Genomic DNA, 25224 nt, shown 5'->3' with positions numbered 1-25224 from the left:
GTTGAAGAAAAAGTTTTGTGTATATACTCATACGTGTATTTATGGAGGGGAAATGAAATAATAATGAATGTTTTTGGCTTACCAGGAAACTGTTAGAGAGAATCAGTGATTTGTGAAAATTTGTTTTTATGGAAAAAGGCACTTTTTTAGCAACTTAAAATAGCTTTCTAARTTATTGTACCCATGTAGCCTGGTGGTATATAAATACAGGCTTCATTCTCCCCTTTTTGCCTTAACTTTTTCTACCCACAGCACAGTTGTATTGATTTAAACTTACCCTAGGGTATTGAATAGCCATGGCTAATTATTCTTCTAAAGCCAAATTTGTTTGTTTGGTTGGTTGGTTTAGGTACCAGATAGTAGCACAGGTGTTAGCAATTCCTAGCACCCTACTGTGCTATGCACATCTTTGAGTGATCTGCCTGCTGTGCAGCTATCCCTGGGTCACAGTTTGGGAATCTCTTTTCGTCATTTCTTTAATATTGCACAGGTTTTAGCAAGAGCCAGCCACAGCTATTGAAGGATCTGAAGTCACTGGAGTGATATACTGGATGCTGTTGAGATGTAGCGGATTCCCCTTTCACAGATCAAACAGGGTTGCATGCAGTAGCTTTAGCTGGGCAYGGGTTGCTTGTGCAGTGAAGAGGACACTGGAAAATGTGTACAAGCATTTAGGTCAATGAAACCACCTTTGAATGTTTCAAGAATGTCAAACGCAACAGAAACGCTGGACGTCTGTGTTAAATAAATGGTCCTTTCCCAATAGAGAAGATCTCTGATAGTACTTACAAAAGCTATCGGGAAATTGTGGATTAAATAACTAYGTCTATGATCACACATTTATTTTCTGTTCTTGCTGCTTCTCTGATTTTGCCATTGAGGTACAGGGAAGAAGCACAAAAGAAGTGAGAAGAGAAAAGAGTTAGTTTGTTCACCTTTTTGTTTGTTGGACTTCTTTAATGCATCTTTCTTGTCTGCCTCTGGCTCCTGGCGGTGTCTTATGACCTCCTCTCTTCAGGGTGATAAAATGTGATCCACAGCAGCGAATCCCATCAGTACCATCCATTCAGAACTTCYTGGGTGTGGAGAAATGTGGAAGCCCAGCGTACTGAAAGCTCTGACCTGCGTAGAGTGGTACTAGTATAAAAACAAAAAGAAAGTTCAACCATTATTAAAAGAAGTAATGTAAATGATTACAAAAAAGTATTCATCACTACTATTCTTCCTCAGGAAACACCTACTTGCAYAGTTGGCCTTATTTTAATAACTTTTTAAAGTTACTGAAGATTAGCTTCATCTGAAAAGAGGACTGTAACTTGGTGTCAGTGCGCCTGGGACGTGTGGATTATTCTCTTGTGCCAGGATATATGTGGTTAGACTTTTTGGAGCTTGAGGGAATACTCTTGAAGTGAAAACTGGARGCATTTAAGCATTAGTTGAGCATTAGGCCACTGAAGGCCTGCAAAAATCGTAAGCAGAAGAAACACAAGTTGCAGCTTTTTAGTGTTGCATAGAAGGAAACTATTAAACATGTTTCCTTGGTAASCAAACAACATATTTGTGAACTGTATTCTATTACTACTTTAATAAATTTCCCCATGTAATTGCCTCTTGTTCTAAGGTAGATTGCTGGCATCCTTTGCATTTAAAAAGCTGGAAGAAACTACTTCGTAGGAGTAGCAATTTCAGGAGATTGCCTGGAATCTCAAAGTTGTTCATTAGGTTTCTTTGAATTACTGGGTGATGTATTTAGTACCTAGTATTTTTTGCAGAAGTGCATAATGTAAATAAATTTGATTAGACAGTGTTCGTATACTTTGTCCTTTGGCTGGATTTCTCTAGCCTGTGAAAGCACAAAACTCCAGGTAGCATTGGCAAGTTCTCTTCCTGTAAATGCCCTTCCTGTGAAGAGCTGGTGTGAAATAGCAAAAGGATAGACTAGTGGGTGTGCTGCGCTTTCCAAATCTGTACAGGTCTATGTGCCGTTTTGAAAATATGTGTATGTGATGCAGCCATCCCCGCACAACAGGTCTAGAATCTACCCTTTACTATGCCCCAGTCGCAACCGTATGGCCTGCTTATGAACCTCGCACCAGGAGAGGAAGGTAAATATAGCATCTACCTGCCCTTACCTTTACCTGTTCAGAAAGGGTGTTTGGTATCTGGGAGACATAGACATTGCCTTGCAACTCGTCCTCTCCCCAGGAAACTGGTGCAAGTCAGAAAGAGCTAGAGAAATAGGGTCTTAAAATCATTGTTGTCTTTCTAAATGTTCAGAGGGCGTGAATGTTTCAAAGCAATGAAGGCAGATGGCCATGTGCCCAATGCAAGAAATGATTAACTCCACTGCATTTATGTTTATAGTGAAATTGCATTTTCACATCTCCACAAGGGATTCTTTACCAGGATACTAACCTAGCAAAGCATTTCTTTTTGTGGACCTAGTGTGATAAAACCACCTACTCTCTTGATGAAAACACRCTGAGCTGGTAAAACTGCAATTTTGCAAGTATAACTCAATCCTCGCTAAAGAAATTTGGCAAAGCAACCGTAGTGGTGTGAGGTCATATTTCTTCATGCTCCAAGYTGACACTGCTGTGCAGGAAAAGGTATGTCAGAGAGGCACAGCTTTAGCCAAGTTTAATGACGGTGTTTTCAGAGCCCAACATAGGCTTAATAACTACTTGGAGCATTATTTGATGGAAACGTGATTTCACTTCTTAGTGATTCAGTAATGTGAAGATTTGAGATTTATGAGTCATGTTTTCAAAGGTGTTTTAACGAGACTTTCAAAGTTACGGGTACATTTTATTGCATTGAAGTTCATATGCATGTACAAGCTTGTGAGAACTAAATCTGTTTGTGCTTGTGAATTAGACAGTTAGTTGCTTTGCCATGTGCAATTTGTGTTTGCATGCAAAATAATTTGCATTAGCAGTAGAACATTCCATGTACTTATAACATATGTTATAACAAATCTGCATGCGAATGAAGTAGACCTGGGAAACGTAACTAGAGGCCGCTGAGGAAAGACTGCGTCTTTGCTGGAGGTCACCAGACTCTGCCTTGCCTTAAAATCAGAAGGAGGGAAAGGAAAAGGAAAAGAAAGAAAAGAACATGGAAGAGGGTGGAGATTACCTGGTCGTTAGGATCCAGTCTACTTCAATCAGTGCAGCGCACTGTTGATGGCAGAGAATTATGCAGGGCTCTGTTTCAACAGGTTTCCAAAATGACTCAGAATAAGAACTGACAATGAGGTCATGTGGATTATTTTTAAAGGACCTGTTGTACTAATTAGGGTATGTTATGTGGTTTAGTACTTGTTAAGCATGCCTGGAGTTACTGGTAAGAGTTCAACCTTTAATTTTGTGCTGGAAGCAATTTCCCTTCAAATTTCAGAGATGAACAGCAGTCATCATTAAAGATTGTAACATATTAAACCCCAAAGCACTGTATAAATAATGGGGGAGGAAAGTAACTGCAGGAAGCAGGGAGGAGAATTAATTAATTAATTGCATAACGGAGGCCTTACTGAATACTTGGTGTCACAGTGAGAAGATACATCATATTGGTGTTTAATACGTATTTATGCATATGAACAGACTCGACATATATATAAACTAGGCTTCCATGATTACTTATAATAGCTTGTTATGTAATTGTTTGAATGAGGCAACAAAGAAAGTAATACTTTCAGGCTGTATTTCTTTTGCTATTGCAAACAAAAGTTCCGTTTGTTCCACTTTTAGGCACTCCAAACTGCTCACGTTCTTTTTTTAATCTTTCTTTGCCCTTACTTCCTGCTGCTTCTCTCGCCATCACCACTCCGTTTCCTCTTGTTCCTGCCTTGGCCTCCAGCTCCTGTCATGAGTCCAGTGTCTTTTCTTGTGCTACTTTCTGCATCCTATCTGTATTCTCCCTAATCATGAGTAACACAGTCCTTCCCTTACAGATGTAAATCAGACAGACTGTTTTCCCCTTAATTTCTGGAGCAAATAGGAAAAAAAGTCTTTTCAAGGCATCTTTGTTTAGTGTTAGTCTTCAGATACTGTAAAGGATGGATAGAGACCTTAGAAAAAGATTATTGCTACAGTGGAGATAAGTTAAACACTTTATCTATAAAAATCTCACCAAAACTTACATAGCTGAAAAAATCTTCGTCTCCCAATATGTAATTCCAATGAGGTAACTAATGAAGTTCAGACTCAAGGTTTTATATCCTAGAAAGTTTGTTTCCAGTAAAGCCACACTGTTGGCTGTTTGAAGTCCAGAGATGAAATTCAAGTCTGTAAGTGAGGCCTTGTGCCCACGGGAGAGTTAGGATGCAGCTCTGTCTCTACCAATACCAGGTCGTTGTGCAGCCAGGCTGTGTGGCTATATTCAGGCAGAATTAGCCAGAACACGCAATATAATATTTTTACTGTTCTTTTTGGTGATTGTGGAAGGAGAGAGGACTACCTGATTGGGTGCAGAGTCTTCTGGACAATGCATTTTACCAGTGAAATGACCTTGAACTGATGTTGTGTGGCATGCCAGTGGGTGGTGGCGGCCTCAGGACCGGCTCTGCTTTCTTGTGACATGATGTTGGCAAAAATTAAGGAGTGGCATTGGCAAGTCCAGTTGTCTCGGCATCGCATTTGGCCTCGTGTTCTTCTTCCGACGCAAGATTGGCWTGGTTTTTGGGGTGGTTTTTATCTAGACCAAGCACACCCATCATCAGCAAGCGAAGGTAACCTGCATGTCCTGGAGGACATACCCCATGAACATAACGTACTCTGCTTGTCAGCGGTTGCCATGAGGCTGTCAACTTTGAGTTCTTTCCGCTTGAGCTATGTCTGGTGTTGGCACAGTCTAAGCTAAACTAAAGCCATTTGGATACCAGTTTGGCTTCCTTGTTAYTCCTCGGGACTATTCATTTTTCCCAGTTGTTCCCCCTCCCCAAAGGCTGTTACCCATTTTGTTGCAGAACTAACGGCTCTGTGGCACCTCCAGTGATGCTTCATTGCCAGGCAAAAGGATGAAAGCACTTTGTCAGCCTACTTCAGGCAGAGAAATTTATATCAGAGAGAAGCATATGTAGAGAACGCCAATTACTCACATCATCAATATTTATACAGCAGATAATAGTCATCGTGGACAAGATGAATGTTGTGACAACAGCGGTAGCTCTGTGGGGGGGGATACAATATAATTGTTAGGGTTTTTTTAAACAGGATAATTACTTAACTTCAAGGCGATTGGTGAAAAACACTTAGAGGTGGACTTAATATTTAGTCGGGGCTCACCTTCTGGATTTTAGAAATCAATAGACATGCCCCTGCTTTCGCTCTACCCTTGTGTCGCACGGTGAAAACCGTCTGGGAAGTCATCATCCTTTACGTGCGGCTTTCGCTGAAGCCAGGGAGGGTGCAAGTCACTGAACATAAACGTTCACCCCCCGTGCCAAAACCAAGCAACTTGTTTTGAAAATGAACGTTTTGTACGTCATCTGCGGACGGGCGCATGTTTGTAGGTGAGACAGAGCGTGCGTTTTGCTTTTAACCGATGCGGTCCCGGCGTGGAGGAAAGGCGACGTGCCGCCGGGCGCCCGCTTCTCCAGGGCGTTGCAGCGGCACTGCCCGGGCTCCCCGCTGGGCCCCGCGCGGCCGCGGCGAGCAGCTCCCCTTCTCGACTCCGGCTCAGCCAGGCGGAGGGGAAGTCTGCGTGGTGGCTTCCTGTTCACCCATGAAATGCAATTCTGATTTCTGTAGAGAGTGACCGTGCCTTCCACCCACCTTTTTTAACCTTTTTATGGCCGGGTGATTATTCCGAGGAGTCATTCCCCTTCAGTGAACCTCTGTGAGGTTGCTATGCTTTTAAAAAAGCATTAAACCTAAAACTACATGCATGTGAGCCCTTTGCAAGCGATAATTTACGTGTTGATTTTTTTTCTCCTCCTTATAAAGTGCCTGTGAATAGTTCAGTTTCCTTGTATTTATTGACACTTCAAATCTGAGTATTTGAGCCTTTGAACCCTGCCTTTCCACTAAAAAAACCCCACCCAGCCACCCTTTCAATTCATTGGGAACAGTACACTTTAGTGTGCTGTACTTGGTATTGAGAAGTTGAGCTCTGTTGGGTTGGTTGCTGTTTGTAGGATAAATAACATAGCTTGAAGTTTCTGAAACACTGAAGTAATTAAAGCCCATTTTCAGCAGAGTAGATTCTAGATCCACAGAAGGCCTTTAGGGCTGCAGTAGCAAATATCAGGTACCTGTCCTATGGCATGTGGATAACGAGGTTCCCTGTGCAAGGCCAGGAGAAGGGTGGACACCCAAGAACAGTGTTTGCAAAARCCAAGATCCCAAAGATGAAGCCATGTAATCTGCCTACAACAAGGCAGGGTCAAGAAGAGGTCTTTTAAGTCTGCYCTTTGGTTGCAGTGAAATGGGCAGACCAGCTCACTTCGTTTTTTCCTGTCTCGAATTAGGTATCTTTTTCTGAGATGTAAGCRATGGTGGAGCTAGCGGTTGCTCTCCATGACTTAGGTGTGATACTYACCCCAGGGGAAGCTGGGATTGTGTTCCTTTCTTTGTCTGAGGGAATGTGATGATGGAGCTTTCTCTYCATAGGTAAGCCCATTAGTTTGCCTGGATTTCGGCCCTCCTGTAAATGAATTTTTAATATAAAATAATTAAACATTCATTGAGGCAGGGACCCAGGTCTTTGCCTTCTGCTCATAGTCACTTTTCTGATCTGAATATTGAATTATGTACTTCAAACTAGAACAGTTCAGCCAGAGGGACTGATGGAGCTCTGCTGAGCTACTGAAATTACTGGTACTTAAAGCTTTCATCTTGGATATGGGAAAAGAACATTATTACTTTGTCACATTCACCCTTAGTGAATGAATGTTTTCTTCCGATTATACCCACGTTCTTACGTGAGTTCAGTGAATTTGCCTGTGGTATGTGGTTTGGAGAAGTCTTGACCCCTGTTGCATGAAGATTGAATTGGACTGAATGCGTGTCTGAGGCTAAATTGTTCAGCTTAGATTTTCCTGGTGCAGGTGAAACTAAGGCATCCAGGAGTGGCAGTGTTAGTGCTTAAGATGATTGTCACAAGTGCATAGTTCTTACTGCAGATGCTTTCTGTATTAGAGATCACAGACCCAATATTGTACCTGTGTCTTCCAACTTTTTCTTACATAGTGTCCCCTTTTTTCCTGATGTGGTGTGATCTTTACCCAAAACTTAAGCATGCTGACAGGTTTACTTAATTACCTTCCCCAGATCCCGTTGAGGCAGTCACTGCATGGAGAGATCTATATAGCTGTTAAGACTGTTGGCTGGATTATCTGCAAAGGTGTGAATCCAAGTGTTGATTGCTCCTGTTGGGGAACTTRGTACTGTCAGTGTGTGCAGTCAGGAAGGGCAGCAGGACAAATCAAATACCTTCCCAGATTGAGCTGAGGGGTAGATTGGTGCTGTTGAAGGRTGCAGTTGTGTTCTGTTTGAGGTCCTGCAAGTACTGGTCACCTCATGGAGGCATGGCTGCAATTTATAAGACTGCCACTTAAGTGAGAGAGCCAGCCCACAGAGAGACTGGTGCTTGACACTGTTTGCTCCATCAAACATTGCACATTGCAACTCAAGATAGCTTTTTGTTTTTCAGAGTAGGGAAAAAAACAAGGGACCATTGAAGAGAGCTGAGAGTCAGCACGACTGATATTCCAGTTTATTGAACTGTGTTGAATAATGAGGTTTCTCATCAGGCAAGATTGTTTGTACATAATTCTCTGAAACTTTTCATTATGGAAGTTTTACTGCAATCTGGAGATTATGGAAGGGATCATTTCTATTTCCCTCTCCCATTTAATAGGGTATTGCAGTTTAGTCTTCTTGTCTCCTGTGTAAGCCCTGATCCATTCCTGAACAAGAAACTAAAAAAATAGAAAAAATGGGCTGCCTACAGAATCCAGAACCCATGAACCTCTCTAATTCTGCTCCTCTTCAGTGCCAAGGACTGGAGCACCACTGTAAAGACGGAAGATCATAATCATTCTGCCGTGCTAGTGCAACCTAGCTAAAGCCTTTAGGGATTTTGCTGCATAAGAATTAAAAGATTCCACCCTATGCAGTAGTGTTCATTTAAACTAGACGTGGGAAGATCAGTGAGAAAAAACACGTTCTTTGTTTCTGAACAGTAAGAAGATGAAGTTGTTTGCCTCTTTAGTTAGTTTTATAGCCGGTTGGAAAAGTCATCCTGCATTTCCTTCTAGAAACCTTTTCTGCATCCCAATTTTGTCAAAGAATTCAGTGGGATTTTCTTGTTAGGTGTCATGGAGGGGAAAAAACCCAAATATCCTTCCACTGAAAAATCAGAACTAACAGTTAGGTTTAGGAATGCTAGCATACTCTCCCATGGGACCTATATTTAGCATACTTTGTTTTCCTGTTCTTCCCTTGGGGGTTTGGCTTTATGGCTAACTTGCATCTCTTTTCATGGTGAGTTGCTGTTGTGGTTATGGGAGATGTAATCTAGCTGGGAAATCCAGTCTGTGTTGGTAAATGGGAATTTGGGTCATCTTGTATATTCAAGACTCTAAAATTAGGCTGCCAATTTTCCAGTTTTCAATAAAAARGCAACACTTCCCTTAGCACAGGGAACATAGCTGTGTAAGCTATTCACTTGAAAACTCAAATTTCACTTGAAACACAGTTTTGATTAATCTAATTTTAAATCAGCATCTTGGCTTAATTTGGCAAGAATAAAATACCAAGTTTTTAGGGGCTTGGCTGGCAATAATTAAATTAGTCTTGGGTATTGGAATTTGTTGTAAGGTTGGAGTACAGGAAGTAGGAGATGCTGATTTGATTTGCAAGAGGAGACCTTTCTTGCTTGCCTGGAATAAATATTTCTAAAGTGGAGAGTGGAACTAGACTGKGAAAGGAAGTGGGCACACAATTTACTTCAGACTTAATTTTACTTTTTAAGTCAGATGATTAACTTATTAAAGTAGAAATCAACAGAAATATTGGGATTGTATTGACTGAGGCAGTCTGATTACATCGTCAAGACTACTGGGGGAGGAGACATGCCAGTTTATGAAGGTAAAGTATGTGTAGAAATAACGGCTATTCAGTAATAGCAAATTGGTGAGAATTAGTGAAGTAATATTGCTCTCAAATTAGATTTTAATAAGTAATCAGGTTGCTGCAATCACTGTTGCTGCTGTTACTGTTGGCTAATTAGCAACCCCCCCTTCAGAAAAACCCTGACCTTCTCAAAAGTCTTCAGGTGTGCAGGAGCTCAGTCTTTTTAGTCTCTCAGTGAGTCTTCTTTCTTTCTCTGTCTTTTTGTTTATGACCTCTTGGAAACTGCTGCTCTCTTTTATTTGTGTGGCTTCTAGAGAAAACATAAGAAACAGCAGTTGAAAGGGAATTTTAAAATAGATCAGAAAATCTAGGGCATGTCAAGATGATTTTGAGGTGGTCTTAAAAAATCCAGCGACTGCTTTTTTTGAGAGGTTTTGTTGAATATTTTGAGACTTAGCCTCCCKCTTTATCTAGCGTTCAGGAAGAGCGAGGCTTTCTTCTCTCTCAGTCAGCATATCGYGTACATCTACATTTGCAGCAAGCGGGACTGCGTGTGGAATGACCTGTCCTTCATTGGAAGGATTTGTAGGGAAAATCTGGCTGAAATCCACTTGTGAAAACAATCATCATGAAAGAGGCTTCACCCAGCTCAGTGAAACTGCTTCACATAGGAATTACTGATGCAAAGAAATACTGGAAGGACTGCAGCCAAGTTGTCTTTGAGGCATCAAAGAAATGACTTTAAAAGAAGTTGTTTATCCATCTGCAAAGTCCATGTGTTTTTTTGTCATATATAAATTTCTAAATATTTTCATATGTAAAGTAAACAARTTCATGCTATCATACTGGTGCTCCTGAACATCCTTGCAAAAGGGCAGTGGATGCTGATGGGAAGCATTTTGATAAGGAATTGTGGATTTTAAGAGAATATTATGCTCGTGGTCAAAAATGGTTTAGGGAAAAAAAAACAGTTTGATTTTCATCTCAGTCTTGATCAGCAGTCCTAGTATTCTGTCTTCTGGTGCAGCAAGATTTGTGACATGAAGCCACGAGAGCAGCTTGAAGGCTGTTTATGGTCTTACCTTGGTAATGAAGTTATTTAAACAAATTTTGTCATTTTATGACGTGTTTGCTTTCTTCCATATGCCCAGTGGACCAGAACGACCCAAAAATGATTGATGGTGTTTGAGGAAGGGCAATGGAAACATGTCTCCTCTACTACAAGAACCACTGGAGAGTGAGTGGTTCARTTGGCTGGAATCACCAAGACTTCTGTGTTTTTCTTCTCCTCCCCACCCACCCAAGCCTGCGTGTCTTAATCGTGAGATTTTGTGAGAATTAGGATCGTTTTAAAAGACAAAACTTAAACCCTAAGCATCAAGATTGTGAAGAAAGGGATTTCCCCCTCCCCTTAAAAAAAATCATAAATTTTGAGGAATTTGACCCTTTTCCGGTGCTTAGGATTGCATTTCTATGCTGTCACCTTTTCTGCTGGCTGAAATTCCTCTCTGTGTTCCATGGGAGAAATTCTTATCTTTTTATGTTAATGGGTGGTTATGAAACAAGAACAAGAAAAAAAAAAAGATCATGTGCTGGCAATTTAATGAAATGATAAGAATCTACAACTTTGTCCTTTAAAAAGATGATAAAACTGTTGCATTTTCAAATGGAGAGACAGAGAGGTGGCAGTAACCTCTACAGGTGTGACTTTAAATCAGATGGTGAACCAGAGCTAGAATTTTCAGTTTACTCCTTAAGAGGTCTTATTTTCTGGCACTTGTACTCATTTCTTTGKTGTAAGTTTTAAACAATATACAATAGCATTTTTCCTTCTGCATAGGCCTGTGCATTTCTGTGACCTTTACTGCGTTCTTTAGAGGGGTTATGCAATCAGATATAAGGGAATGAAAATACTTAATGGTGCGTTTTTAGAAAAAAGTCTATGGTTTATGCCCATGTAGAATACAGTTTTATTACTCACATTTAAGCAYCTGTGTTTTGCACCTTAATTTGAGGAGCCTGAAAGTCCACTTGCAAAAGCTAAGCTATTTTTTGAAAATCAAACTGAGGAAAGAGTATAGGTGGATAAAACAATCAACTTTAAAGAAGGAAGTTTGCATGCTAATATTCCATCACTCTTTGGTTTCACACCCCCATTTAATATACRATTTTTCTTCTAAACTTGAATCCTGTACCTACAAAGAGATCAACTCTTTTTATCTGTGCAGAGTAGCTGATGACAGAGTTTTGTGTGCTTTTGAGAACCACTATCAGCACTTGCCTATGTTTTGCTGCTTGGGAGCGTAAGTTCAGATTCATAGCAGTCTCCTGTATCAAGAGGGGTTGCTCACTGGAGAAGTAAATTTGTTTTACCGAACAGAGATAGGAGAATATTGAAGTCTCTGCACCCATTAGTTCTGTTTCTTTGCCTGGTAGATGGAGTGTCAAGCAGAGTATGTATCTGTTAAGGGAGATCCATGGAAACAGGAGTTTCAAATAAGTTTTTACAGCAGCAACTGCATAACTTGCTAATTTGGAAATATTTCTGATGTCTCATGATAATCACCAGACAGTTACACGCTTCATTGCTGCTCAGTGTTAAAATTGGTATGGGTTACAGTTACGCTTCRTGACTTGCTTTTCCACAGATGAATGTTTTATGAACCCAATCCACATTGGGATAGCTGCTAAGAAGGCAGAGTAAGCAAGAACAATTGCTCCATCTCTGTTTCCGTGCCATCAGCCCATTTCCTCTGAAAATGTGTATCAAACACGCATTCTTCTGTGCAGCGCGTGTCGTTCGTTGCGCTTAAGCTGAGTTGTGCCCCTTTCAGCAGGTAATGGTAGAGAGCCATCAAGAAGAAAGGTATGTGTCCGTTGCTTGTCAGGAAATGAGTTTGGAGTTCCAAATATAAGCGTATTTCGTAAAACACAGCAAATAGCTTGCAGTGTTGATTGCGAACCCCCTTCTCTAAGAAGGACGCATTGCTTTGCCTGGTTTTGTTTAGGTTGTGTGTGGTGTTCATATCCATGGAAATGACCTTAATCTTTTCCAAATTTGTGTCCGTTTGTGTGTGATGTCAATTAGGGAAAATAATGCAGGTGATACACTGAAGTATACATGAGTGGAAAGGTGATAACCTTCTGGCATATCTTCTCTGCTATTTCTGTGTCAGCAGATATCCCATGGTACAGGTTTGCCTCTGAGGAGAGTTTAAGCAGTAAATACTTTCACTTGTTTGCAAGAGGGCTGTTTATTTTCACTATTTGTGTGTTTTTTTAGGTAATTCATACAGACTTAYGATAAAAATTACATTTCCCCCCCTCCCCTTTTTTCCCCAACCAGTTATATGACCTTTAATGTTTTAAACTGCAAACTTTTCCAGGGGAGTCTAGCACGGGATTATCATTTTTTCAACTGAGCTGATTCATTACCTCTCTAAGTGTTTGATGGCTATGCKTTGATTTGAGAGTTGGACAAAATAACTGGCCTGCTTAGCTCATCTTTAAAATTTCATTTTCTAAGAAAACAGCACAGTCTTCCTAGGTAAAAAGGCAGCCTCCTCCTATCTCCCCCAAGTTGGCGTGGTGTTTTAAAGGGCTTTGTTTTGCAGACAAAGGGACAGGGAGGTTTTCAAACAGGAGCAAAACAAGAAATTGCTGTTACAGTTAGATAAGAGTTGCAGGGAGCCACAATTATTTGAGATGGATTTATTTCTTCTGGCTGACATAGAGGCTTTCCTGACAGTCAGCGTTTAACTGAGAGACGTGGCGGTCTGACTGAACCTACAAGCTTTGGAGTGAGGCAAGAAGGTGGGAAACTTTACCATGGCTTGATAAACAGACAGCAGYGATGGTTTGTAACCATGTGAGTGAGCGCTGTATTTTTTGTGGATGTATAGAGTACTGCCAAAAATATAAGGGAAACTAGTTTCTTAATCTTTAGGGCATGTTTTTTTTTTTGTTGTTTTAAAGCAGTAGAAGCTAGCATTRTTTCAGCTATATTCCAGCCTGCTCCTTGTTTGGAGAAGTGTAGSAGAACAGTGGGAGGCAGGGAGATGCTGCTATCTCTCCGTGCAAAATGTGGAAGGTAACTCTACCTACCCTGCAGGAGCTCTCSCCTTAATGAGCGAGTGAGTCATCAGCTAAGCACTTTGGGATGCAGTCAACAGATGTGCTAGTGCCCTGTTCTCTTATTAGAAATGACTGGGCAAGGTGCATCTCACCTTGCTGATGCATCTCATTGGGCACCTACATAGCATTATGGTGATAAAAGGTAGGACTGATAGCTTTTATCTCTACTGTGGGAAAGTGCAGACAGTCCTCTTAAACCAAACCAAACCTTTCGAGGATTGCTAGTGCAAGGTAGTGGCACRGCACAAGCAGAAGGAGCTTTATTGGTTCTGCAAGCCCTGGTGCTTAATGCTTTATATTCTGGAGTGCCACCTGCTGGCACCTGCTCTATTAGCGCTCTCTTTTCCAGAGAAGAGGAGTTCAAAGCAAAGCTCATGGATGTTAGTAATAATCRTATTAATAAAAGTAGTATTAAAAAAAAACATTAACAGTTTTATTGATCACTACATTATTTTTTATTGTCATAGAACTTAAGTGCCTGTTCATTGACAAAGACCTTGCTCTGGCAGGTGGTCTGTAACTTGGTGTGAAAAACTGTCACAAGCTTCACAGCTTAAAAATATAGAGCACAGTATGAAGGAATGGTTTAAAGAGCAGAAATATTTTTTCCAATCTATGTTGTTTTTTGGCAGAAGTATTGTCTTGACTTCATGAAATATTTTAAATTTTTTCTGTGATTGGYAAAACATGAAATTATCTTTCAAACAAAAGTTTTGTTTGCTTGCTTTTTTAAGTGGTAGTAGTTCACCTGACAGTGACGTCACTTAGACAAAAATTAGTAAAACACTGACCCAATTCTAAATAGTAACAATGATACCTGTAAAATAAATAGTTTTGAAAACTTTTGGGCTAGAAAGCACTGGGTGTTGTAGCTTGGCACTATGAAAATCTAGGTTCAGAGCTGGGAAACTCATCCTAATTGAGAACTTGTTTTGGTGGARGAAGGGATGTTTTTGGATCTGCCTTGTCACATTGATTTTTCTATCTGTGGGCCAAATTCTCAATGACTGGAAGTCAGTGTGGTTCCTTTGGCATGAGTTTGGCTGGATGCATTGATACTTACTGTGTTCCGTACACTACTATAAGGCACACATATTACTGTAACAAAAATGGAAAAAAGATCTCGACTTGCTAGAATCTGATTAAGCCCTGCATAAATACTGAAAGCTACCTGCATCCCATGTCTTCTTAGATCATATCTTCCAGTCCAACAGTTTTTAGAGTTGCAGCACAGACTTTCTTCCTTCTCTTTAGCAGTCTCTAAAGCAGCTTTTTGATTCATAACTGCGATTTGATGTGATGTTGTATATAATGTAATTGGAAATAGGTAACGAACCTTGTATGAAGTTAAGTCTTCAGAAGTTACTATTGACTTTGGGGATGTGCTCTTGAGACCCTAGGGATGAGTGTGATTTTTCTACCTGCCCTTTCAAAATAAGATCCTATAGATGCTTAGCAAGAAACAGCTCTGAAAACTAGGAACCACATCAACCGTGTAGTCGTTTTCAGGCTGTGATCACACCATGGGATCTGTTGAAAATTTCACAGCAACCAAAGGAGCTGAGAGACTGTCTTTGTGAAAGTGCTGGTATGAATCAGTTGCTGGTAATTTTGGTATCTTTATCTCATTTGCTTTTGCTAGCTGGGAAAGAAAAAGTGATATATTGCTAGACTTAAGCATTACAAATTCAGCAGTGGATGTGAGTAAGAGGTACTTCTGGCTCAGTCAGTGGCTGACAAAATTAGAAAAAAGAAAATCCAGAATCAATATAAAAAGCTTTGTTTGCACTTTACTATACCTTTTATGAATTTATTCTGGAAAGAAATAGTTAAATTGAAATGCAGTTTGAAATGACATGATCATCTGCATTAAAATTTCAGTTTTGCCTAGAGAAAAAGTATTTCCTTAATTTGGTCTGAAATTGCTAGTGTATTTGAGCCTCTTAAAACTGCATTACTTTAGTTAGCTCTAACTCAGATTCAGAGCTTCAAGAAATCATGAGACTGACTTGCAAATTAGAGGCTAAAAATTAGAGTGCTGTAACTAACTGTGGGATTGAGGCTTCTGAGATTCATGTTCTCTAGCTTTTCTTCTGAAAAAATGGGGCTAGAAGCTATTGTTAATGAAAACTGAATTGATTCTTCATAATCATGTGAGCCTAGAATCCACTGTGGCCATAAACTGTCAGGATTGTGATGAAATCYGGAGCGTTAGCAATCCTATGCTAGTTACCTTTTCCAAGTTTGTTCTGCTGTTACATTGCAAGGACTGCAGGATCAGGCCCCAAATTAAGAGGTAAGACAGTTTGCTTCATTTTGACCTCTTGCTCAAATGTAGCGTAACACAGTCCTTTTGCAGCATTTGCACACAGCAAAAATGGTATAGACTTTGGGTTAGCGCTGACAAATGAAGGACATTTAACATGAGGATGTTTCAAAACCAGCCAGGTTTTGACTGGCAGAAATATGATGGGTGATGTCTGGCCTAAACTTTGAAATGCACTGTAAAGGATGAAATACAACCTGACAGATCTTGGCAGGTCTGATAAACTCCTTGTAGCTACAGAAGGTGAATGGCTCTTGGAATTGAATACAGTCTCTTTGAAGGAAAACAACCGTAGATTTCAAGTAATTCGGACCAGAATRGTTTATCTTCATATGCCTAAGCATTTGAGCAGCTGATTGCGTGGCTGCCAGAGCAGAGAGGCTAGTGGCCAGCAGCTTTGAGCTCAGTGTCAGGGGGCTATAATTTACCTCAGCCCACCAGAGACAGTTGTGGTGATGTACCCCAGCAGGCTCAGCTGTTAACCCTGGGTTGTGGCATATGACCGTGAGAACACTGTATTGCTTAGCTGCAAGTTCACTTTGGTCTGTCAACTGTGCTGGTTAATTTGAGGGAAAAAAAGAGACTTAAATGAAAATTCCGTCACTCTTTTCTAGACTTCGTTTGAAGACCATTGAAGCTAACGGGAGTCGTCACATTACCCTCTGCTCCATGGACTGATGATGAGAGYTGAGGACCTCTCCTGGCATCAAGTTGTTCATTGCCTCTCTACTAGTATGAAATATCTCCCAGCGGTGCCGGAGCTTTGAGTCCTCATGTGCAGCCTGTCGGGGTAGATGCAGCTGCGTTGGGAAGGATGGGTTGTGTTTCCTTAGGGCACRTGTTTTCGAGGTGGCACAGGGGTGGCTGCAGCTACTGACATGCTTGATCTGCCCGTGGCTGTTGCAGTCGGGTTCTGCATTAGCTTTATTGACTGCTAGCGTTTTAAGTATGTAAATATGAAACCAACTTCACGAGTGAGTGTTGTCCCATTRACTTCAATGGCCATGCGCTTAATTGTGTTTGGCTGAACTGGGACCTTGTGGAACGTTTATTAGCATGGGTAGAAAMATGTGCTTTGGAAAAGTATTGGAAGAAATTATTTATTCAGCMTAGCCAGTAAGTCCTTTTTTAAAGGATTTTACTGCTGTAAAAACAGTGATGTAAATTAGGACAACTTACCACCTAGAAATAGGAAACCATTAATATGTGTGCAGTTTAGGCTTGGTTTAACTCTGCTTGTGATCCATATTTGCAGCRGGAGTTGGACTGTTCCCAAGATCCAGGAAGCAGGCATGATATTAATGTTACTAGCTGCCAGGAGTATTACAAGGTGAATGATTACTTTCCAATAAGAAAGGAGCTTTTGGGCTGGTGCCAGTTCCTTTTGGGGTTGTCTGCAAACCAGAATGACCAGTGCTGTGACCTGAGCAGCTGTACTGCTTATCAGAGACTGAAAATGCACGGAGTTCACAATTTGTCTGCATTAGGAAATGACATAGTTAGCAGTTGACCTTGAAGTGCTGCACTAGTTGGCTATTTGCTGCTCTCTTATGAAGATAAGCTCTTGAAAGTGGTTTTTCTGTGTTATGGCGTCAGTTACACTTTTTTGCATGATGAACGGGGGACTTTAATCTCTTGTTCTGCCTGTTTAGAAAAATTTGATGAGAAAGGTAAAGAGATGAAAATGCTTTGCCTCCCTATYTAATCTCCTTGAAACCTTACTCAACTTCCTTACGGTCTATGAAAGAATTTCTKTATTTATTAGTACAAGGCCTAAAATAAAATATTTTATAATCTTACTACCATCTAATTCAATGTAAATGGATGTTTTACTTTGATTTCCTGTTTTTTTTTTTTTAACTAGCTGAAACAAAAGAACCAACCCCTCCCCACACCCAAACAAAACAAACCCCAAACCAGCCCAGCCCTTGCTGTGAATACTGTTGAGTGTAGCTGCTGAGAGATGTGGGTCTGGGCAGCGCTTCCTCAGGAAGCCAGTGCTTCGGGAGGGCAGAGCGGGYTGAGCAGGCTGCTTGGCTGAGACAGGAAAGCAGAGCACAGTCGCAGCAGTTAAAGCCCTCATGTGAGGGACTCCCATTTCCTGCCGTAAGCGTGCAATTGAAATTTCAGTTGGTTATATAGGCAATATATGAAATGTGTTAGTATTGATTCCTTTCTCTCTTCCTCTCTTTGGGCTTGATGCAGGTAGAGTTTGACCTAGTTTTATCAAAAATCTACTCAGTGACCCCAGAGAGCGGTAGTATTATCTCTTGTAATAGACTGGCTGTCTCAATGCGCTAATTCAAGCTGATTCCCACTGAGTCACCCACTGACCTATATCAGTAAGAAGCTTCTTCATTTGAGATGTATTTAAAATTAGATTTTTTTTTGATGGTTGTATTTTATAAGTCTAATACCAGATTCTCAGGGGAGGGAGGGAAGAATCTTTTAATTAAATTTCTCTTCAGGTATCAGGCAAATTCCGTCAATGGCAGATTAAGCACAAAACTCTAATGGAAGAGCAAAATTTGTCATTTAACTGATAAGGTGCTTCATGTCACCTCAGTCAAAAGGGGACTTTCTCATTCTCTCTCCCTGCCCCAGCATTTTCAGCACTACAAAATTCTGTTATATTGTGGTAAATGAATATCTCTTTTGCAAAGATGTTGCACTGCAATTAAAAGGTGTTACTGAGAGCAATTCTAATGACCAAAACTTTTAGTCTTTGCATGGGCAAAGCTCCTCCTGTATGCAAAGTTGCAGGATTTTGGCCTTACTGACTTAATTTGTGATGTTATTTTGAATTAGGCAAGCAACTTCTAAATCTGTCTTTGCCATTCACCTACTCCTTATGTTCTGAACAGAAATGACTGCTGGTGCTGCTTATTTTTAGGGTATGAGAGGTAGACTTCTTCCTCTCCTCTCTCCCCAGACCCCACCTTGTTCCTCCAGATGGGAACTTGAATAGCAGACGAGTTTTTTATCTGGTAGTGGAGAAATCTGTGCTTTTTTAATTCCTCTCACACTGGAGTTTAGGAGCGAGTGAGGCATAATTGAGAGCAATCAACAAACTGGAAGAAATGCGAATGGGACTGTAAGAGTTGTACTTTCGTATTTCGAACGGACTGTAAAAATGAACATTGTCCCTTGGGATGTTCTGAATGCCAGAGATTTTATTTCCAAGCTAGAAGGGAACCGTGAAGTTTCGTCAGAAGGGAAGTTTTCAAATTTGGGAATGTCTTAGCACTACTGTTGAGTGTCTCATTCTGTCAGGGCACTTCTTCAGAAAGCCAAACTCTGGGGCTTAGGGACAGCACAGAAATGGTACCGTCAGATTCATAACAGGCCAGGACTGAGGTCCCTTGTACTCTGCCAGGTTGCCATGAGCCTGGTAGTCTGAGAGATTCGGATACATGTAGCTCCAGAGCTAATGAAGTGTAAAAAAGTTGGGCTGGTAAGGAGCAGGGTCAGGGCTTGCAAGCCGTGGGCTCCAYGTCCACCCACACGGAGAGCTGTCGAGGAGCTGAGTAGACAGATGGGCAGGAAAGCTGTCGGCTTTCTGTCTCAGTCTGATTGAAATTGGCACATTTCTGTGGGATGTTTTGATTTCAGATAGCATTTCCCACTGGTGAAGCACTCCACATTAAACTTTCTGACAAGATGTAGTTTTGCTGTTTTGACTCAGCAGTAAGAGAGCGAGTCAGTCGTTTGCTGATCAGGCACATTACGGGTGATTAGTAGTGTTTGCTGTTGGAACAAAGTGCAGCTTATCCTGATCATATAGTTGACCAAAAAAAGTTCTTTGGAACCAGGGAGTGTGGACGTGTCAAAGTTTGCAGATAAAAGGAAGGAACAACACAGCTGGTGAGGAGAAATGGAATAACATGCAGCATGTGAGTGTCTCTCTGTTTTCTGTAAACACCTAAGTTTGGTGTTTGCACCTGAATTATTTTTTTTGGTCCCCAATATGTAAGTTTTTAATGTTTGGTTACATTCTTAGGCCCCTTTTTATCTATCTAGCTCTTGTTGCTAGCACTAGTGGGTGACAATTTCTAATGTAAATGCTCTGGGTTAATACATTGCAACCAGACTCCCCTCTCGTGACTGCACCTCAGATTGCTAGGCTGCCAAAGCAGCAGGAGAGAGGCCAGCTTCTGTCTCGTTTGATCTGTGCAGCTGAGATGTTCCAGAGCTGATTCTCCAACCTCCCATCAGCATGGTTCCCCTGGCTATGGTTCGTAGGATGTTTTAGGCTCATATATTACAATTTCACTCGGCTTTATTTTCCATGGCTTTATGCATCTGCGAGTGTGCTCACCTGATTCTCATCTTGGCAAATGCTTGACTGAAGCTGAAGGAACACTGCCAGACTGCGCTGCATAAGGATCAGGCCAACTCAAAATGCTTTTCTTTTGCAATACTTTTTGTGCAAATGTGAATAACTGTATGGGAAGGGTGTAGGCTGACTGGCCTAAAGGAAGGTGCCTGGCAAATACGTTAGTCCAGAGAGAAGAACAGATTACCTTCATTGTCTTATTATTAGCTGTATGTCCCTGAAAATGCGTATAATCTCCCAGTTGTAGTCTACATGGTGGATGGACTGTGTCCACTGAGATATTTTATAAGTTCTAGATCACAGGCTGTCATGGYTTTCATGGTTGATGGAAAAGGTAATGTGTGCAATGAAAGCCACAGAAGATCTCAAGCATACTGTGGAGATGCTTTCACCTGGGAGGTAGGGGAGAAATCTGTGATTTTCTGTCCTTTGTTGATTCTCTGTTGGAAATAAGAMTCTGTCCAGAAACTTTCACCCCTACCTGGTGGCTCATGAGATGAAAAGTGGAGTTTTGCTGAAGTAATTGTCCAGGAGCTTTAAGGGACTCTGGGTGGTGCTTGCATGACCTTGTACCAACTGCTTCATCTTTCAGTGCTTCTTTTCTTAGATGATGAAAGGGTGTAATGACGATAATACTTCTCTGTTAACAAGAGYGTTGGAATGAATAAATTAATTAATCTTTGTGCTGTTCTCAGTTACTATGGTAATTAGTGCTACAGAACAGCCTAAAAATAAATAGGATCATTTAGTGAAGGATATTCAGGGGATATCAGGTGGCACATCCTGGGCATTTGCAACAACCCCAATACATTATTCTTCAAGAGTAAATTTGTTGGAAACATGCATGGATATTGAATTTCATAGTAGAAGTGCTTCCAAATATTGAATATATTCCTTCTTCCTTGCTATCGTTTTGAAGCAACTCTAGCAGGCGTTTTTTTTCATATCTGCAGGCTGATGATTCTTGCAATTAGTTCCCCTTTTGAGAACAGTTGTCTCTTTCCCCCTATGTCTCTTTTCCAGCCTAAGGGTACCTAAAACAAATGGATCTTTTTCCATCATAAATCATACATACTCTGTAATACTGTCAAAGTGCTTAATGTGTTTGGGGAGTTTATGTAATGAACCTTTCTTTAGAAAGGTGACGTATCATCAATGCACTGCCTTGCTAAAAGTGTGTTATTAACCTTGCCATACAGCAAGTACAGCATAAGTATATACATAAGACTCTGCAAAGTGTTTGAAGTTTTCAATAATCTGCTGACTACATCAGCCTACTCCTAAGTCAGCCTCTAAAAATGTGGTGTGATATTTAGTGTTCTATGAATTGTATTAAATTCCACAGGTGCCATTAAAAATAAATTTTGTAGGCTTTCATGTTAATATAATTTTGGACCCTACTAAGTTAGGAAGTAYGTGTGAAGATAGCTCTTAGTTCTGCAATGGAGGCAGAACCCCTTGAAGTATGTGGTTTCCACTGCTTAGGATCACTGGGGCTTGTCCTTATACAGCAAAAATATTTGTTAATAGGCAACGATTTGCAATTATTCCGGTCTCTGACTTGTTGTCCAGCTCTCATCCCTCATGCATGGATGTTTATTGTCTGTCTTTTTACTGTACTGWCAAGGTTCCAAAAATTACCATCTTTCTGACCTGGCCAATTTGGAACTACTTTATAGCTATGGTTTGTGCAGAGCTTTCTCTGAGGAAAACCTGATTTCAATCTAACTCCTTTGCTTTCTTCTTCCTCTTGTTGTCCGTGGTTGTGTTATACGAGCTGCAGCAGTCCTCTCCTTTCACCTCGGGCAGCATCTTCCCACGCTGGACTGTGCTCAAAGCGAGAGAGCGAGAAATACCATTTCCTCCTTCTCTTTCCTTGGGCAAAGGAAGCTGCCACCTTGGCCTGCCAAGCCTCCTGCTCACCCACAGAGTGAGTTTGGCACCCTGCCAAGGCCTCTGGCAAGGTGCTCACAGTATAGTGTGTGTAACAGTTGAAATACCTGGTTTATGCCTCACAGAGATTTGTGTCTTCCATTGCTCTTGACCCATAGGAGCTTTTGTCAAATCTTAAAAGCTCTTCCAGAGAGCAACCCAGATCCACAAGGAGGAACTCTGTCACGCTCTTAGTCATCTGGCTTTACTGTGATGCCCCACTGCAGGATTCAGCTGCTTTGCATGTTGCTGTCTGACCCTTCTCTCTCGAGAGCTGCCCTGTCTCCTGGTGAATCTCTTGTTTCRCCCGCTGACTGCAGCTGGGTAACTGATGTGTGAGCCACAGCAAGTGGAAGGGGCTGCGGGTGAGAGGAAGGGAGGCAGACAGGTTTCCTGGTGCTTCCTTGGCAGATCTGTCTCTTCTTGCTTCCTTTGCTTCTGCTGCACCTTTCTKATGCTTGTGTTTTGGAGCTTGTGGRTTTTATACCTTGTTAGTTTTTATTAATATTACTAGTTAGATCTCAGCCCTGAAGAGCTTTCAGTTGCTGTCAGATTTATGCCAGGTGGAGTTATTAATCACAATTTCAGCTGCTTCTGTCTGTGTAGGGTTCCACAGTCATGTTCCCCAGCCCTCCCCTCCACATGCGTACACATATCCACACGCATGCTGTCTCTCCTACAGAGTCCTAAAGATATCCCTTACTGTCTTYTGTTTCTTTTTTTCCCTCTCTTCTCTTTTTTTTTTCTCCCTGTCAACATTTCCCCACCAACCCCCCAGCTGCCACTGGCTGATGAGCACAAATAATAACAAAACAATGTTTTTGACTGATGCTGAAGTCAGCAGTGCCCTCCTGTGCAGCCTGGCTGCCTCCTGGTCTTTGCGATTTGAGCACTAAGAAGAGTCTGGTTTAACTCTGCTTTGAATACAGTGTTTGTCCRTGATAGCTGACTCCTTTCTGCTGCTGTGGGAGGTGCGTGGATTGCAAACTCTTTTCAAGAGGTCAGTCCCCTGTCAAAGAGAGAGCTCATGCTCCAGCAGACCTCAACTAGCACTAAAGTGCTAGAGAAATACCGTGAGAACTCCTGTGGTTTTTGTTTTCTTCCAGTTTATGTCTGATGAAATGAATTAAACAGATACTGTGCAGGTAAATTCTAACTGTTAAATTCTAACTGCAGATCTGTTTTCTTCTTCTCTTCTTTCAACGCAGACATGTTGTAGGGCTTTCAGTATGGTTGGAAGTAAAATTACRTTGCAACTGTCAGCCTAGGTACCCAACCTTTGAACCAGGCAACTTGTCATTGTCAGAGGCAAGGGGCTGTTAGGTGGCTGTGGCTACTCTTTACTTGGTCCATAGATATATTCTGAAGGAACCATATTAGCCCCTCTGCTTACAGGATGTTACTACTGCTCTGTCAAAATGCATCTCTGATCATAATTTGAGTCCTTTTGAGAAAGTGAGAAATCTTACAATTTGGTATAGGTATATGAGCGATGCTCCCTTGTTATTCCAAATAATATGTGTAACCGTTCTTTAAAACAAAGAAATAAAAAAATTCACTTAAAGAGACACAGCTGCATAAGACAGTTTTGAAGACTCAGCACTAAAACAAGATTGTCACCAGAATAGCTTCTGCACTAGCCTGAGCACTGTATGTCATGCATGTGCTAAGACACATCATGGCTTGGCAAATGTTTTCATTTGGCTCCTTAAAGAAATAAATCTGGCTCTCTTTTCCTTTTTCTTTAACACTTTAAAACCTCCACCTACTGGAGAAACACTTCACAGACCTATATAGCATTCAGGCCAGCTGAGATCTTCTTGTCATCAGTTTTTTCTTTTTCCTTAGATACTGTTTGCCTGGAGGTGACTTTAATTTTATTCTTTAGGTATTTGAATACCTCATCTTTTTCTGTCTAGCACTGATCTTCTGCTGTAAGATTGTCACTACATCAGGGATGAGGGGCTTGCTAGCTACCTGTATGTATTACTTGTATGTAAGATTATGAGGTCWGAAAAAATGAGCTTAGTCCCGATCACATTCATATTGATCCAAATTGGTTTAAATTTAGCAMAGTATATGGAAAAAGATGGTTATAAACAACAACTAAATGAGGTAAGAGAACTTCACCAGTCAATTCACTGGCATCCAAAATGCAGAGGACAGACCTTCCATGCAGAGATTCCGATTTATAGTGACRCAGGGATTACCTCTACTCTATTTTTAAACTTAAGCCTCATCTTTTGAATTTCCAGACATTGGGGCCTTTTCTGATAATTGTACTGCAATATTGTTGTACCTGTTTTTTTTTTAATAAATCTGCAGAAACCTAGGACCATCTGTAGCAAGTCAGAGTTGCATCTTTTAATGTATGAGCTTGGCATGAGGGGATGGATGCATGACTGTGAAGCAGGTGTTGTATGAACATTTCTATGCAAAACACAAAATTCCTTGATTTCATGAGGTTGATGACTGGAAACTGGATCTGATTACTTGAATGATCTCTTCTGAGTTTCTGTAACTTACTTTTAATCTGGTCTGTGTCTTGAATGTTTTTTAGCCAGGAGTTGCATTGCATTGTGAGTAGTTCTTACTTCCATTTTTTCTCTCTGTTGAACACCAATCTCTCAGTGATCCTTTCTTTCAGTTGTCTTTGCGCCTGACTCTTATCRTAGAGTTGTGTGGTCCAGAGGCCTCTTCTGCATGGCTGCCTTTTTGTCTTGAGCCACGTTATTTCTGTTCTACTAATGTCACCTATCCATTAGCATGTTGCAGTCTAGCTGCTATGATTTGGGGAAGGAGAACAAGAAATAATTCTACAGAAATGAAGAAGTCTTCCAAGAGCTATAGCTTTCAGGTGTTAGCTCTGTTTTGGGAATAATATTACTATATGAGAAATTCAAATTTCACCATGCAAATATTTTGGGTTGTCTTTATTGTATTGTTTGGGGACAAATTCAGATTGATACTTCTTCAAATACACCATGGAATGCAAAACAGAAAGTTGTGAAAATATGTCACCCTTTAGTATTTATTGTGCACTGGAGTGGCAAAATCAAAAAAAGCTAAATAGCCCTCCGTAGAGGAAAATGCTATAAGAAATCAGTGGGTAAATGCAAAGAATCCTCTTATAATGACTAGTGTGGAATAAGATTAGTAACAGACTGCCTTTAATTCTGTGCATTAACAGTTGTTTCTCATGGTGTTCTGCAGCCCTAGGTCTAAATAGAGTCTTTTATCCTGGATGAGATTTCCACTGATGACAAGGCTTTTGTTGCAGAGAGCCATGTCCATAAACTGCATAATGAGGCAAACTGTTAATTTTATTGAAAAACATGCCATCCCTTTTCATTGTGTACAAATGTGGATTTTTTCAGTATAGTTACTTGGTTGCTAATTCACACATTTTACAGGCATAA

At 40.9% G+C, this 25224-nt stretch overlaps 1 protein-coding gene across 3 annotated transcripts in view; it reads left to right on the top strand.

The window, feature by feature from the left end:
- Nucleotides 1-25224, top strand: part of RNF152 (ring finger protein 152) — a 53060-nt gene that overhangs the window by 15048 nt on the left and 12788 nt on the right. Inside the window, exon 1 of one of the 3 annotated variants that reach the window (XM_085304358.1) lies at nucleotides 12869-12890. The exons of 1 other annotated variant lie outside the window; for it this stretch is intronic. The gene's annotated coding sequence lies outside the window, so the exon portion shown is untranslated. Of the gene's footprint in view, nucleotides 1-12868; nucleotides 12891-12929; nucleotides 12946-25224 lie in introns of those variants that run through there. One more of the 3 variants, XM_085304357.1, reaches the window with a different exon arrangement.

The sequence above is a fragment of the Rhea americana genome, unplaced genomic scaffold, assembly GCF_003343005.1.
Source record: "Rhea americana isolate MKP2758 unplaced genomic scaffold, rheAme1 scaffold_207, whole genome shotgun sequence".
Taxonomy (NCBI): domain Eukaryota; kingdom Metazoa; phylum Chordata; class Aves; order Rheiformes; family Rheidae; genus Rhea; species Rhea americana.
The sequence above is the reverse complement of the archived record's forward strand: the minus strand, read 5'-3'. Positions and strand labels throughout refer to the sequence as shown.